Source organism: Podarcis liolepis (genome assembly GCF_965112155.1).
Source record: "Podarcis liolepis genome assembly, chromosome: 12".
Lineage (NCBI taxonomy): Eukaryota > Metazoa > Chordata > Lepidosauria > Squamata > Lacertidae > Podarcis > Podarcis liolepis.
Window position 1 is genome coordinate 37,954,470 of NC_139563.1, and position 17,052 is coordinate 37,971,521.

Genomic DNA, 17,052 nt, shown 5'->3' on the forward strand with positions numbered 1-17,052 from the left:
GTAATAGCTACTAAGATAATCACTTTGGCACACTTTTCTTCCAAGAAAAGCAAAGCGTGGTACTCATAAAAGATTATTGCCAATGGTCAGTGACACCTGGAGATATATTATCTATATTATTTGACAGAGCCGGCCCAGCCGTTAGGCAACATTATGTTATTCCACACCATTCCTTTCAATGCAAAGTCAATTAATTTCAGTAATCAATTGTGTATTGTTTGTGGACTCCAAGCAGCACTGAAACTGAATGCTGATTGTGTTTGCTGGATTGATTTCTGTTCTGGACATGGGATGAATAAGCAAAGATTGGCAATTTCTGCTCCCATTTCCATTTTTGTCAGAATTCTCTGACATTGCTAAGTTCCAGAGGAAGAATCACCAGAATCACAAGTACATCTCCATTTTACTAGATCTGAACAACTTTATAAAATGTACGAACTGGCTCTTTGGCTGTTTACTCGACATTTTAAATAGTAGTGTAGCTTCCTTTTTGAAAATTCCTAATTAAATGATAATAATTCTATCCTTAGCCATCAGATATACACTTCTTCTTTTATGGCCATAAGAACATGCGATTTTAATCCATCTTTCGTACTGGTTTGGCTGCTTCATACACAATCTGCTTTATCCTGTCACTTGTACACACATGACAGGTGCAGTTTCATTCTTCACTTGTTGCCAGAGCATTCATTGCTATCAGAGTCTGTTCCTGAAAATAGCATTACTTATCTTAAATCTGTTTTTCAATTATTGGCCATGTTCTGATTTCAGATTCTCTTTCTCAGGCTTTATGCTTCACATGTAAATAAAAGTCTATTCTTGCCGCCTAGTTTTTCTTCTTCTGTTATCACTGTCAGTTGCAGACAATTAAGTTGAACAATGGGAGTTTTTTGTGCTTTTTTGTAGGCATGGTTTTAATCCTACTCTATATTCTGTGTAGGATTCGCAGCTCTTCTAATAAAAACATCACCCTAATTATTATGGAAAACTTTGTTGTAATTCAGCTTCATTGCTATGTTAGTGAGAAATATATTCTAACATTTCCTTAATTGTTTTTGTAGCCAGGTTTGGTCTCATGGTTTTTTGTTGTTTTTTTCCAAGTTCTGCATTCTTTTTATTCTTTTTTTGTGTGTCAAAGGAAGCTTCTGCCTTCTGTCTTGGGATCCAGTCGTGATTGCAAGGGTAAGAGGAAGAAATGTGTTGTAGCATTTGCTGTAAGAGAAGGCTGGGTGTACTGGGAAACCAGAAAGAATTAAGGCAGACACACAATTAATGGGTTTAAGGCTGGCCATATAGGGTTGAAAAGACACAGAGATTGCAAAATATATAACCTGAAATGAATCCAAAATTTATCTTAGCTTTGATTCATTCCTGAATATGTGTCAAGTTGCCTTCTTCTTTGCCAGTCTCTTGCTATAACAACATTTTAGCCATGCTACTCCCTGACCCCCATGAAGGACAGGAGGAATAAAGGGGTGAACCTTTAATTTTAGCAGCACCTTGCTGCCTGTGAGGTGCTTTGAAGTCCCAATGATGGATTTAAAAGAGGATTAGACAGATACATGAAGGTTAAGGCTGTCAGTGGCTACTACCCATGATGGAAGCTATGATCTGCCTCCAGGCATAGTATGCTTATGAACACCAGTTGCTGGAAACTTCAGAAGGGGAGAGTTTCCACAGGCACCTGGTTGGCCTCTGTGCAAACAGGATACTGGATTAGATGGGCCATTGGTCTGATCCAGCAGATCCTTCTGATGTTTATGCTCTTCTCTGCATGCACCCTTTTCTGTGAGGCAGTATGTTCCCTTCGCTAGAACAGTCATCATGGCTAAACAGCCATAGACTATAACCTTCCGTATATTGTGGATGCCAAAAAATAATAATTAACCCAGTGACATTTCGAAGCCCCATATCCATTTGTTCAGTCATATTTAAAAATATGTCATAGGAGATGAGAACCATTTAGGAATAAACACTTTATAACAGTGCAAGGTTTTTTACGTGTAGTTGGATGTCAGTAATGCCTGGGAGGTGATTCAGAATAGTATTGTCAAATAGTCATTAGAGGAATAATAATTAGCAGTAGGTTACATTAATGACCGAATGTATGGAATTAGGGATGCGTTTCTAATAAAAGCAATGTAGTGAAAGGTTTTTCGGAATTATATTTTTTGCTGATGCTCTTAGAAATGCAATATAAAAACAGCACAACTGCTAAATTGCATGCTTGTGTGAGAATTTTGCACAAATTTTTACATTTTATTAATTTTAGATGAAATCCGGGGACATTCCGGGGATGGAATTTGTCCGGGGACTTATTCACAAATCCGGGGACTGTCCCCGGGAAACGGGGACGTTTGATAACCCTAATGTACAGGGAGTTGCACCCTCATTAAAGCACCCAAACGTATGTGCACTAGTGTCTAAGGGAGCATGTCTGCATTTGCATTCCGTGAGTTTGCTGTTGCCCAGAGGCCCAGCCTCAAGCTCAGAGTCCAGGGCTGCTCCATCATCCACAGATGTTGTCTCCTGAGCCTGACTCATCAGAGGAACTGATTGTGTCCACGCAACAATGGAGCAGGGAGTACATCAGGTCAAAGTCCACAGAAAGGGGAAGGAGTGTTAGACTTTCGACCAGGAGCTTCGTCTTTTAAGAGCCACAGTATTCAGCTTTGGGAATGCTGAACTGAAGAAACCCATAATGCTTTAGCTCAACTCCAGCCTTTGTTGGATAAAGTTGCTTGCTCAGAGGCATCCATGTTGTTGTTGTTGTTGCTGCTGCTGTTGCTGCTGTTGTTGCTACTGCTGCTGCTGCCACCAACAGCTTGCCTTGACATCTTGCCACCATGGATGCCTGATGCAGATGGATCAGAACAGCTGAAAGAAATATGTGTTAGGTGATTATTGTGTAACAGATAGAAGGTAAAATCTTCCCTTTTCCTGCTTACCTTCCTCATCCCAAACAATAGGTGACAGAGATTGCAGGAAAAATGTATCTTCTTCTTCAAGATGCTTCTCAATGCTTCTTTTAACCTCATTACCATTGAACACATAAAGGCTGCTCTGAGAATACAGAAACCTTTCGTTTTGACACACCCTTAAAAACACACACACAATTACGGTAAACATTTTTACTCCACCTTCCACTATAAATCCTGCAAGACAGTCTATTCAGAATGGCTGTTGTGTCCTAATTGTGAAACAAAAGCAAGGTCTTGGAAGCTATAGCACACCTTATTGTGGATTCAGAATAGTTGATTTCCAGAGGAGTAGCCATTTGTTAAGTAGTAATAGCAAAGAGTCATGTGACATTTGAAAACTAATACATTTTATTACGGCAGAAGCTGTTGTGCACATTTATCCGATGCATGGATTCATGCATCGGATGTTGTGTTCTGTAGCCCACAAAAGCATATGAAGTAATTAAATGTGCCAGTCTTTAAGGTGTCACACGACCCTTTGTTTTAACAGTAAATACATACTTTAGTGGAGGGGTAGGCAACCTAAGGCCCGTGGGCCAGATGCGGCCCAATCGCCTTCTCCATCTGGCCCGCCGACGGTCCGGGAATTAGCGTGGTTTTTACATGAGTAGAATGTGTCCTTTTCTTTAAAATGCATCTCTGGGTTATTTGTGGGGCCTGCTTGGTGTTTTTACATAAGTAGAATGTGTGCTTTTATTTAAAATGCACCTCTGGGTTATTTGCAGGGCATGGGAATTCGTTCATCCCCCCCCCCACCCCAAAGAAATATAGTCCAGCCCACCACATGGTCTGAGGGATGGTGGACCGGCCCACGACTGAAAAAGGTTGCTGACCCCTGCTTAAGTGACTGTTTCCATTTGAGATATACCTCATGTCCCCCATTATTTGGGCTGTTACTGGAGATACCAGTTTGTTGAATAAGATGGAAAGTTTTTGTAAGATGAGAATAAAGGAAACGGGGGCTGTTGTTCATAGCATTTATAAAGACACCTCCATTGGTACCAATTTTATTTGAGTGCCCTTTTATCTACGTTGCTGAAATTAAATTATATATCCATTACTAAAATTAGAGTGAAGATTCATTGGATTACAAGTGTTTTTCCCCCCTGATCCTTGAATGAAGTACTTTCTTGAATAATTCTGTAATGGAATTAAGTGTCATGCATCTCATCTCCTGAAATGTTTTAATGAAAATGATAACTTTTGATGCTTAATGTTAAGTAATTACATAATTAAAGATGATGCACACCATGGGGATGAATGGAATATTTGGATGGCAACAGGATAAGGGCATATAATATTTTCCATATAATTCAAACATCTATGGAGCAATACTTTTTGATCCATAGCTTTTGACAAATGGATTCTTCTGTTAGACCACAAATGGCCATGTTGTTCAGATGCCTGATTTTTGTCTTCCCAACTTAAGAATGGAAGACGAAATACCAGTGGACAACAAAAGAGGTTTAAAGACACTCTCAAGGCAAATCTTTAAAAATGCAGTATAAGCCCAGATAATTGGGAAACACTGGCCTGTGAACACTCCAGTTGGAGAATAGCCTCTACCAAAGGCGTCATGGACTTTGAAGAAACATGAATTTAGGACAAAAGGGGCTAAGAGGAAGGCACATTTGGCAAATCCTCACCATGATCAACACCCACCCAGAAACCTATGTTCCCACTGTGGAAGGATATGTGGATCCAGAATTGGCCTCCACAGTCACTTACGGACCCATCATTAAGATAGTGTTCATGGAAGACAATCTTACTCGGCTTCAAGTGATCGCCAATGAAGATTATTCCAGTATAGAACATAGATTTGTTGGTGCAAATATTTATGATAGGGACCTTAGTCTTTGAGCATTATGCTAATGCAGGGTTTGGGTGCCCAGGAAAGTTGCCTGCAGCGCCTAAACTGTGGCTAATTTTAACAGTGGTTTGTTGAAACAAGCCATGTTCTTAAACTATGGTTTAGCATTGACTTGTTTCAACAAACCATGGTTAAAATTAAAGCATGAATGACATGGTGAACAGTAGTTAAGCAGTAGTTAATCTAAAGTGCAAGCAAAAGCTTGTGAACTGCACTAGAGGACAATCTAAGGCTCTCCTTTTTTTGTCTTGTAACGCTAAACTATGCTTTAGAATTGCTTACAACTAGTAAGCTTTATCTTTTCACTGACTGAATCAATGGAGCTTGTTATTTCATGATGTTAGCAGTTTATGAATTAGAACCAGTACTAGGTTCCAATTGATTAAGAACTGGTGCAGGAAAATGGTTTCACACCAGCTTTTAAAAAGTTGTTTGAATTGCCAGCTCAGTTGGTTAGGGCATGGTATTGATAACGCCAGGGTTGCAGGTTCGATCCCCGTAAGGGACAGCTGCCTATCCCTGCATTGCATGGGATTGGACTAGATGATCCTTAGGGTCCCTTCCAACTCTCTGATTCTATGAGTAACTAACAAAGCTATACTTAAAGTCTTTGTAAAACACTTCTTTTTTCAATTTGCATACAGCAAACAACACTTCTTGCCTTTCAGATGTTCAAATTTGTCATACTCAGGAAAATAGCTTTCTTTAAAAATGTCATTACAGCTTCTGTGTTCCAGAATATATAAAAGTTATTTGGAAGAAATTGATTTGAATCCATTAAGAGCAATATGATCGTTCTGAATTTTCTGTAATAGGATCCACAGTTTAGGTCTCTTTCACCGCATTTAAATGCAGTCTTTATCCCTTGGTATTTCTGGGGAAAGTGTTTGACAGCTGAATCAGATATATCTGAATTATCAGTTTTCTTTTATTACCTTTTCCAGATGGAAACTTTCAAGGGTAGTTGAGCCATGTCTGCTGCTTCTGTTAGAGTAAATGCTTTCAGGGAAATTGAAATAATTACCAATGTAGTAAACACATTAGTATTAGTATGTGGCAAGGACTGGTTTTATTAATTTAAGTACTCCTCCTTAACAAGAGATTAGAATATATTTGCCAATGGGACTAATGCATAGGAGAGAATGTACAAAGAAGCATATTGATGCTCCCAGCATTGGATTTCTTGCTTGCCACATATCCAAATTAGATTATTGGTGTGCCTCAGCAGAGGTTGAGGGCAGTGGGCATTGAAGGTGATGTAATTTAACAGCACTAATAATAATGGTTGTTACTGCACTAGATTTTTGGTTGTTCTGGACCCAATTGCAGATGCAGGAGGGTATCCTAACTTTTTGGGTTGGCATTAGCCCTAGGAAATAATGTCTCAGCTCAGCAGCTCATAGAACAGGCTTCCTCAAGCTCAGCCCTCCAGATGTTTTGAGACCACAATTCCCAGCATCCTTGACCACTGGTCCTGCTAGCTAGGGATCATGGGAGTTTTAGGCCAAAAACATCTGGAGGGCCGAGGTTGAGGAAGCCTGTCATGGAATGTCAGTGGCATTAAAAGGACTATTCCAGAACTCCAGCTGTTCTTCATAAGCATATTAATGTATTATCATCTTCTCGTAAGCACATGTAGTTGGAAGTTAAGTCTTCCTGACAGCAATGGGACTGATTTTCAAGTAAGTGTGCCTGGTTAAAGCCTCTGGGAGCCGTTAAGGGCTATTTTGGAGGCTGCTACATGGAGCAGCTTAATCTCTGTGTAGGGGGATAGTATATATTTTGTCATACATGAATTGCAGCAAGAATATTTTTTGGTGTCACGGGTACACAAATTTGACAAGTGATACCTGCAGCAACTCCTTCAAAAAACGCTCATGCATTTTACATGATACAACACACGTTTTTCCCTTCATGGAGATTAACTGCGTCAGGAAAAGCAAGCGAAAGCAGCCCTCAATTATCACTTACACTTTTGGTGATATTTGCTGTGATCTCCTAATTTCTCCCCAAATGCATTCAGGCAATATTCTAAGTAATTCCAGGCAGGCCTGGTGTATGCATAGGTAGGGAAAAGCTTCGTTGTCTTCCAAAATATATGTAGTTTTCCCTAGTTCGAATGTTGAACAGTATGACACATATGTTCATATAGAGGACATTGAGGGGAAAGGAGTGTCATTTTTTCTCTCTGTGCTTTTGTAATTGCGCATATAAATCTAAGTTGCTGACTTGTAACAACATGCATGCACCTCAAGAACAGGTACGGCTGCTTTTTATTGTACTCATGCTGCAACATCACCTCATTGGGCTCAGACAAACCAGACTATTCACATATGGTAATGGAACTGAAGTATATTTCCCTTCATTTGTTTATACGAATTCTTACTCTTGCAGCCTGTTTTCATGGCTGAAGTTCCCATCCCTGCTTCCCACCATACACAGATGACATGTGTCAAGAATTCTGATGTAGAATATAACCCTGTACACACGCACACACACACACTTGTGTGAGAAATAATATTTAAAAGAATGTTAATTCGTGACATTCCACTTCTGTAGGGGTCATGCAACACAAACTATACCCAATTCATCACCGGGGAGCGAACTGCTACAAACAAATGAGTTTACATTTACAGTCGCTTTACAAACTTGTCCTCTTGTTGCACTGGGATGCAGGCAAGTGAGCACAGCCTGCATCTGTATTGCAGTTGTTTATACAGTGGTACCTCGCGTTAAGAACTTAATTCGTTCCGGAGGTCCATTCTTAACCTGAAACTGTTCTTAACCTGAGGTACCACTTTAGCTAATGGGGCCTCCCGCTGCCGCCGTGCCGCCATCACATGATTTCTGTTCTCATCCTGAAGTAAAGTTCTTAACCTGAGGTGCTATTTCTGGGTCAGTGGAGTCTGTAACCTGAAGCATCGTAACCTGAAGCGTCTGTAACCCAAGGTATCACAGATTTTGTCTGCTGTGTTTGGGCTGCCTAGCTGGCTACTCCTGAGCTGTCCTTGGCTTTAGTTCCTCTTAGTTCCATCTACTGCGATGAAACTACCTCTGTACCATCTGACTGAATACACCACATTTGGGCTACCCCTTGCTGAGGTTCACTCATCAGATCATTTTTTAAAAAATAAATAAATAAATCATTATTTTAAAAAGATATCCTGCCCTTCCTCCCAAAGGAGCCTGAGGCAGAAAACAAAAAAGCATTAAAACAACTGAAACATACTACAGTGGTACCTCTGGTTATGAACTTAATTCATTCCGGAGGTCCGTTCTTAAGCTGAAACCGTTCTTATCCTGAGGCGTGCTTTCGCTAATGGGGCCTACCACTGGGTGTGCGCCTCTGGCGCACGATTTCTGTTCACATCCTGGGACAATGTTTGCAACCAGGAGCAGCTACTTAGCGGAGCTCGTAACCTGAAATGTTCATAACCAGAGGTACCACTGTATGCTTGTTCACACTGTGGAAAAGACCACACTTTTTGCTCCTCGTCTGCTCCTTTCTTCAGTATACCAGGGATGAAACAAACCAGACTCCTTCAAAGCCCCCCTTCAAAGATCAGGACAAGATCGTCTTTTGAGAGGGGCAATATCTTCAGAAGCCCCTCTTAAAGTGCTATATTGTACAGTGTTCTCAACGGGGCTGCTGATTGTCAGAAGCCCCATTTAAAGTGCTGCATAATATGGCACTTTGAGAAGGGCTTCCGAATTCTACAGGCAAAAAGAAGTTCTCTTGATGTCTGTACCCGCAGGTCAGACTTGGCCTGCTGGGCTAGAAATGTTTCCTGCCCCTGATTTAAAGCAATGTGCAAACCAGGCCAGCAGGAGTTTTAGACCTTATCTTTTGACCTGACCTATAAATATTTATAGCTAAGCCAGGTTAGGAAGAATCAATGGGCTACCTGCAGTGTGTTGCCGGCCTGATATGCTGGGGCCCTGGGAAAGCAGTACTGTATTGCCATTTCTTCCTCTGCTTTTCAGCCTTGATGTAGTTTGCCAGGAAGCACATCAGCACATAGCCAAAGAACATAGCTGTCAACTTACAGATTTGAAAATAAGGGACCAGCAGCCTCGAAAATAAGGGATCAGCAGCCAAAATAAGGGATCAACAATTACTTTGATAAAATACATATTTTGTTGCGTGCAAATGGCTTTAGATACCTATTAGGTCCATAAATTACCATTTAGCATATATTCAACGCAAAAAAACAGCAATAATTTGTTGTTGACAAAGGATAGCTGGACATAGAAAGGGCCCCATTAACTTCAGTAGAGCCAGTGTGGTGTAGTGGTTAAGAGCGGTAGTCTCGTAACCTGGGGAACCGGGTTCACGTCTCCGCTCCTCCACATGCAGCTGCTGGGTGACCTTGGGCCAGTCACACTTCTCTGAAGTCTCTCAGCCCCACTCACCTCACAGAGTGTTTGTTGTGGGGGAGGAAGGGAAAGGAGATTGTTAGCCGCTTTGAGACTCCTGAAGGGGAGTGAAAGGCGGGATATCAAATCCAAACTCTTCTTCTTCTTCTTCTTCTTCTTCTTCTTCATTTAAGGGACATCATCAATAAGGAACAGCAGCAGGACATGGCGCTGGAATAAGGGACTGTCCCGCCAAATAAGGGACGCTTGACAGCTATGCCTAAGAAGCTCCTGGTTGATCCTGACATACCCTGACCACTTATGCCAGTGCATTTGCATGGAACCGTATTGCTTTCTGGAACAGATGACACATTCATCTGTTGGTATTTCAAGGCTTAGGATGTGAATGTTAATTTGCAAAATCTGCAGATGGGAAATGTGTGTGTGTAAATTGACATCTGCCAAGCGAATTACAATGTTCGTTCGGTAAATCCTGGCATCTCAATATTTGACTAGGTTTGGAGACATTTCTGGTATAACTCGCATGCCTTCAGTTGTGATTCAGAAGAAAGACTTGATGTGCTGTGCTCGATTTATTCTTTACTTACACATACAGAGCTTCGTGGAATTTTTATCTTTGCATAATCACTTTGAAAATGTGAGTTCTGCTGACTGCTTCGTTTCATAACAACCACAATGTGCAAATAAGCAATGCAACTTTGAGAAAGGTTACTTTTAAATAACTGAAATAAATTTAAATATTATTTTTTTACCTTCTGGCAATTTGCCTGCAGCATGAACTGGTTCATGCGTGCTGGTTTTCTTTGTGTTTTGTTCTATGCAAAGCCTGGTTGTGACTATTGGTTGTTACCTAGAACCAAGGCCAAACTGCTTCTGGTTTTAGTGATAAGGGTAACCAGGAGTAGGTCCGTCCTGTGAGCCCTGCTGCAGTTCTCTGTACATTACGACTGCCAAATGTTTAGTGTGATGGGAACCAGGTGCCCAGGTGCCAAATAACTCTACTCCTGCCTGCCTGCATATTGTGCAATAGAGAATCATGCATCGTGTTAAGCAGCATCCTTTAATTATGTATTTACATGCTGTTCTTCTGCATTTCTGAGAGCTGCCTCTTCAAATCTGACATGGCTTCCGAATGTCTTTGTTTTTTCTGTAAAAGATATGCAGTCTTGGAATGTTGCAGATTGTGGACCACATTGTTGGGCAGTGTATATTGTTGCATGACACCCCAATCTCTGAGCGGCACGAGATTCCAGGGGTTCCAGGAGTTTACCCAGGGTACATGTTTCCTTTGGAAAGAGGTACAACAGAGACTCTGGTGTCTTTATGATATGGTTTATTTACACATATATACAATTGGAGCCTATGATGGAGGGGTTCGCAGCATTCACACCCCAAGAGGGCCTTGCTTCCCGCTAGCCACAGCTTTGGATTCAAACAGAAATCAATAATCTCTCTGGCTCTCCAGCTTGCTGCTTTTCTTCTGGCTCACATTTTCTCCACAAACTCCCTATTCTCAACTTTGCTTTTGTCTTTCTAACTATTTGTGAGTTGGAGGGGATGGGGCTACCCATGCTATCACCTCAACAACAAAAAACAGAAACAACAAATATATTTAAAGTAGCCAAATCCCAGAGGCTATACAGTAGGTAAAGGAATGATGAAATACAGTGGTGCCCCGCAAGACGAATGCCTCGCAAGACGAAAAACCCGCTAGACGAAAGGGTTTTCCGTTTTTCGATGCGCTTCGCAAGACGAATTTCCCTATGGGCTTGCTTCGCAAGACGAAAACGTCTTGTGAGTCTTGCGATTTTTTTTGCTCCCCCCCCTTTTTCTAAGCCGCTAAGCCGCTAATAGCCTTTTAGCCGCTAAGCCTTTAATAGCCGCTAAACCGCTAATAGCGCTAATCCGCTAAGCCGCTAATAGGGTTGCTTCGCAAGACGAAAAAACCGCTAGATGAAGAGACTCGCGGAACGGATTATTTTTGTCTTGCGAGGCACCACTGTATTGCACAATATTTTAGAAGCCAACCAATTAATGTATTATTGTTGATAGATTTGTGAGTTCAGGGCTATTTTCATGATGGAACCTGTGTGTAGGATTAAGAGAATGTGCTCTAGTACTTGAGCAATGAATATGCCTATTTCAAAACCCTTGATACTTATTATTCTTTCTCTTGCTAAATCTTCCCAGCTTTTCCATCAGTAAGTCGAGGGCCCTGGTAAGAGTGCAATATGGAAGTAAATAATAAAATTCTAGGCTTACAGGTTTAGCACTGAAGAATGTGTGGTGTAATGCAGCTTAAGACCTTGAGCTTGGCACTAATTTCATAAAGGCCCGCAATTATAAACATAATCCTGTTCATTCTTCCATTGACCTCCCACCCCCAGCCTTCAAAAATCAAACTCCTTTGCTAATGAAACAGAAATTCTGTATCCCAAGTACATTTGCATAGCTTCCATGCATACTGTCGGAGAAACCTATGGCGTAAACACTTTCAGGAGGAATTCCTGCTTGGAAGTCATTTAAAAAGCATTACCGTGGAGGAAAACGTTATGCTGCAAGACGCTTTTGATTTAACAACTACTGTTGTGCTTCTTCTAGCCGGGTAGCGGGAAGCAGGAAATTGGGTGGAGTTCCTCCAGCGTCTTTAATTAACAAGAGCTCAAATGAAGGGAATTATTGCATGGGCCAGTTTCATCGAACTGTGCACTGATATCCCCTGTTAATTCAGAAGTCGCGTATTTTTTGTATTTAAATAATATGTATAGAAAAACCCAGTGTCCCCCCTGAAGTGCTATTAAGAATCAACAGACCTTTCTCTGCTTTGTTGGGTACTCCACAGTTGGAGGCAGCAATACTGTACTTCTGAATACCAGTTGCTGGAAATTGCAGGAGAGGAGAGGATCTTGTGCTTGAATCCTGCATGGGAGGTTCCCATAGGCATTTGGTTGCCCTCTGTGAAAACAGAAGGCGGGACTTGATGGGCCATTTGCCTGATCTAGCAGACTCTTCTTATGTTCTGATGTTTATAAATGGAGACTAGGCAATGATTTGAAAGAGTAATTGATCCAGACTTCTTTCATGCAAGTTATTCTGTGTTGCCTCCTCCTGAAAAGTGAAACCAGGAATTGCATGGCCTTCTCAGCCCTCGCCTTTGTATTTTTTTGCTGGAAGAAGTTGTAATTGGCTCAGATTACATTGGGATGTGCTGTAGATGAGGAAAATTAATTTGAGCTAAAGACCAACAAAGTCTCTCTCATGTAATTTTGTGGATAAAATTATCTGGAGCAGATCAGAAAACTTTATATTTATTGAATTAATTTCGGTCCACTTACTCTAAATTTCTTACCCCGATTTTCTTACCAGTTCAAAATACTTGCTCCTACTGGAAGGGAAAAGGAACCCTGCCCTTTTCTTCAGTAAAGACCATACTAGATGGGCAAATCATCAAAGATTAATTACACCAAACCAAAGGAAACAAACCACAAGGGAAGAGATTGTGAAGAACTCCCTATGCAGAGACTAAAAATTAAGTCAAGACAGATTGCTCTGATTTCAGTTCCTAGTTGTTTATACAACTAATGGGAGCTAGGCTGCACTAATCAGAAAATCAGCCTTTGAAGTACAAAGTTCATGCAAATGCGAGAAATGCAAATGGGCTTGAATTTAAGTAAATAGGAGAAGTGGTGAGAATAGAGAAGCATTTTGTACGGATCCCATTTCCTTGCTGGCGTGTATGTATGTACATGTCTGGTAATTTGAACTGACGTGGGAATCCTTTTAAACATTTCATTAAAAATCAAGCAGCCCTACATTTTAAATGATCTTTATATATCTGAGCAAGAACTGTAGTTTTTTCAAAGTTTTGAAATGCATTTAAAGACTGGCATTCATCCCTCCCCCTCTCTGGCTGTACAAAGGGCTTATATACATGCTTTCCTGGCCTTAGATGTTAGCAAGTACAGCTGGCAAGGGAAGAACTCTATTTCCGATTTTCCTGTCATCATGTATTAGCTCCTCCTTTCCAGCAGCCCTGAGATTTGCACTGGATGAGAAAGAAAGGGGAGAAGGAGACAGGAGAACATTAACAGAGGAATAGGGACAGATACAAGTGTGAGAAAAGGAGAGAGATGAGGCAGAATTTGGGCATTTCGCAAGGGTTCTTTCCCTACTTGGATGTCAAGATTTTAGCGTACGAATATCTCGCAAGATAAATGGCCGGTATGCTGTCTGCATGCCAGAACTGAGAATCATAAGATTAGCTCATGCAGTGCAGTTCAATATGGAAGAATACGGGACCAAACTTTGCTTAGTCATGCTGGCCACATGACCTGGAAGCTGTATGCCGGCTCCCTCGGCCAGTAAAGCGAGACGAGCGCCGCAACCCCAGAGTCAGGCACGACTGGACCTAATGGTCAGGGGTCCCTTTACCTTTTATACACAGTAGTATGATTTATTATTATTATTATTATTATTATTATTATTATTATTATTATTAACCTTTTTCTCCAAAGAGCTCAATGTGCTGTACATGGTTCTCCCCTCCCTGTTTTATCCATTTTATTTAGCTTCAAATACATGGCAGGGACATTGTGCTTCCAAAGTATTTATAGTACAATCAGCACAATACAATCCATTTTGCAGTGGGTCTTGTGCATCTACCTGCTGTACCTATCCACCAGAAGTTGCTTTTTGTGCCTCAAACTGGCAGCATCCAAAGTTCCTGTGAAGCTCAGAAATAATAACAAAAAGGGAGAAAGGGAAGAAAAGGCATTTTTTTAATACAACGTATTTGAAGATTCATGATTCAACATACAGTGGTGCCTCGCAAGACGAAAAGAATCCGTTCCGCGAGTCTCTTTGTCTTGCGGTTTTTTCGTCTTGCGAAGCAAGCCGCTTAGCGGATTAGCGCTATTAGCAGCTTAGCGGGCTTAGCGGATCAGCTGATAAGCGGTTTAGCGGATCAGCTGATAAGCGGCTTAGCGGATCAGCTGTTAAGCGGCTTAGGGGATCAGCTGATAAGCGGCTTAGCGGATCAGCTGTTAAGCGGCTTAGCGGCTTAGGATCAGCTGATAAGCGGCTTAGCGGCTTGGGAAAAAGGGGGGGGAACCCCGCAGGAACTCGCAAGACATTTTCATCTTGCAAAGCAAGCCCATAGGAAATTCGTTTTGCGAAGCACCTCCAAAACGGAAAACCCTTTCGTCTAGCGGGTTTTCCGTCTTGCGAAGCACCACTGTAGAAGGACTTACAGTGAAAGCTAAACTGAAAGGGAGGCACTTTTGATGAAGCCTTTCCAAAGAATAAAAAAGCAGTCCTTTCAGTGATTTTTCTTTCCCAGGAATTGTGTTGAAAGATAATACACATATATGCTCGTTTCTGGGCAATGCTTCTTGAAGGCTGCCTCAGTGATATTAGCAAGATCCTTGATTCTCTGAGACTGACCATGAGAGAGAGAAAAGAACTCTGTAATATAAAAGGGAAAATGGGTAGAATGTCAGGGAATCAAAGGCAGTCAACAGGATGAGGCCTTAAGCACTGCATATGCCCCCCCTCAAGTAAATTGGGTGGCCATTTAATGCAGTCCTACTTGAGAACTGCCTTATTTCCATTGAATTTTCCAATTAACAACAACTTTGTTTTACGGAGCATTAGTCTATAAATATGTATCAATCTTCAGGTACCATTAATAAAGCAGGTAGATATGATGGACTGAATTTGCCATAGGGTAAGAGGAAGGATTCTTTGAATCTGTGCAGGTAGCAGGGTTGAAGGTTGCATTGCCCAAGACCAGGGTCAGCAGTATGTTGCAACAAGATTACAGTGGTGCCCCGCAAGACGAAATTAATTCGTTCCGCAATTTTTGTCGTCTAGCGAATTTTTCGTCTTGCGAATCACGAAATCCCATAGGAATGCATTGAAAATCAATTAATGCATTCCTATGGTCAAAAAAAGTCCAAACAAAGCCAAATTTGGTACAACAACAGTTTATTAACTGCTCTTTAAAGTCACACATACTGTAAAGAGCAGTTCAAAAATTGAAGGGAAAATAAATTAACTTTATTAGCAAAACGTGTCTTTGTTTTTAGACAAAGGAAACAAAGTCGCGAGACGTTTTCGTCTTGCGAAGCAAGCCCATAGGGAAATTCGTCTTGCGAGGCAAATCGAAAACGGAAAAACCTTTCGTCTAGCGAGTTTTTTGTCTTGCGAGGCATTCGTCTTGCGAGGTACCACTGTACTGTATAGAGTTCAGAGTGGCAAACACACACAAGGGGTATCACCACTCTTATGTTCTAAAGTTTAAACTGGTGTTCAAGTCTAGGGAGCCAATGCATGGACGTATAGACACTTGGTGGTAGCAGGGAGATGGGGAAGACAATGAAGATACAGATTGATACTGAAAACTGAGTGTAGAACAGTGCAAGAAGGCAGAAGGATTACCTGCTTGTAATGGATGGCAGATCACAAGGGGGGGGGGGGAGATTGTGAAAGGAATTTGCAGTATAACAAAAGACTTACCTGGCTAGTCATTTGCAAACGGATGCAAGAATTAAAAACTTGCAGCTGAGGTAGACAAAGAATTTTTTTTAAAAAAAGAAGTCTGCTGTTGTCTTTGCTCAAAGTGAGATATCATTGACCTGAAGTAATACATGCAGGCTGAGTGGTATAAGTTTCATACTTTGTGCTGTTTTTAGCTATCGTTTTAAATGCAAATTTGCATATAATTATTCTCAATCCTCAAAGGAAATCTCTGTATTATCATATTTTGCAGAAATTTAATTAAATGATTTCAAGTTTTTGACTCCATGAATGAGGGAAGTTCCAGATCAACACTCTTAAAAATTATCATAAATGTATGAGAGAATGTAGGTTGAAATAATAGAAAGAGCCCAATTCCATTCATTAATCACTAAATATTTAATAACAAAAAAGGTCATCTTGTTTCGCAATTAACAATGAAACCGAATACAATAGTTTGATTTTTATCAGATACCCCCTTGAAATTCTAAACAGTTGGACACACTTAACTGTGGGCGCTTTTGTTCTTGTCTTACATCAGCAATTCTGGGACAAGGATTGTCAGGAAATGGCAGAGTTCACTCCCACATCACTTGAAGTTCCCTTACACTACAAAGATTAAGTTTTCATCCTGTTTTGTTAAACAAAGAGGTAATGATTAAACACATTTTCCCCTGTGTATTTAGAATATTTGCACAGGGCCAGACTGCCCCCTGAGGACTAAGTGCTGGCCTCATTTTTCGCCCTGTGAATTTTCCTGAGTTAAGCATAGCTGCTGTTTGTGGGGATTTTTGAAAGACCCTGATTAGGAACAGGAATCTCTCATCTATCTATCTATCTATCTATCTATCTATCTATCTATCTATCTATCATCTATCTATCTATCTATCTATCTATCTCACACACACACACACACACACACACACACACACACACGTATGTTTCCTGCTTCAAAATCATGCCTGACATCTGTTCTGCCAGAGTTCATAGAACAGCATTCTTTGGCCAAAAGCAGGTATTTTAACTTTCTGTTTTTGCTGAAGCAAACTTCCTTTGCCTGCTGCCAGTGCACAGACAGTCCATGGAGCCGTTTGGCTGCCACTTCTGGGGCTAAGATCTCCTGACTCAGTTTATAATGCATCAGACTCCACTGTAAAACCAAGTCAGAACCTGCCCCTGTTCTTAATTCCGAACAACCTGTCCTGTAATTACTTGCGGTAAGGACTGTGTTGTGCCCACCTCTCTGCCAGTTGCATCATTTGATGTCTCTTGCCTCACCTTGTCCTTACAGACAGCTGGTGGCTTCAG

The 17,052-nt window shown here is 41.1% G+C and overlaps 1 protein-coding gene and 1 long non-coding RNA gene across 2 annotated transcripts in view; one reads left to right on the plus strand and one right to left on the minus strand.

Moving 5' to 3' along the window:
• The window catches only part of CHN2 (chimerin 2), a 153,760-nt gene that overhangs the window by 14,758 nt on the left and 121,950 nt on the right, over positions 1 to 17,052 (plus strand). The gene's annotated exons all lie outside the window — the stretch shown is intronic.
• LOC310690070 lies at positions 11,237 to 16,539 on the minus strand. Its single transcript, XR_014517864.1, has 3 exons — positions 16,281 to 16,539; positions 14,478 to 14,691; positions 11,237 to 13,261 (listed from the first exon to the last, which is right to left on the minus strand). It is a non-coding gene; the product is annotated as an uncharacterized lncRNA (long non-coding RNA).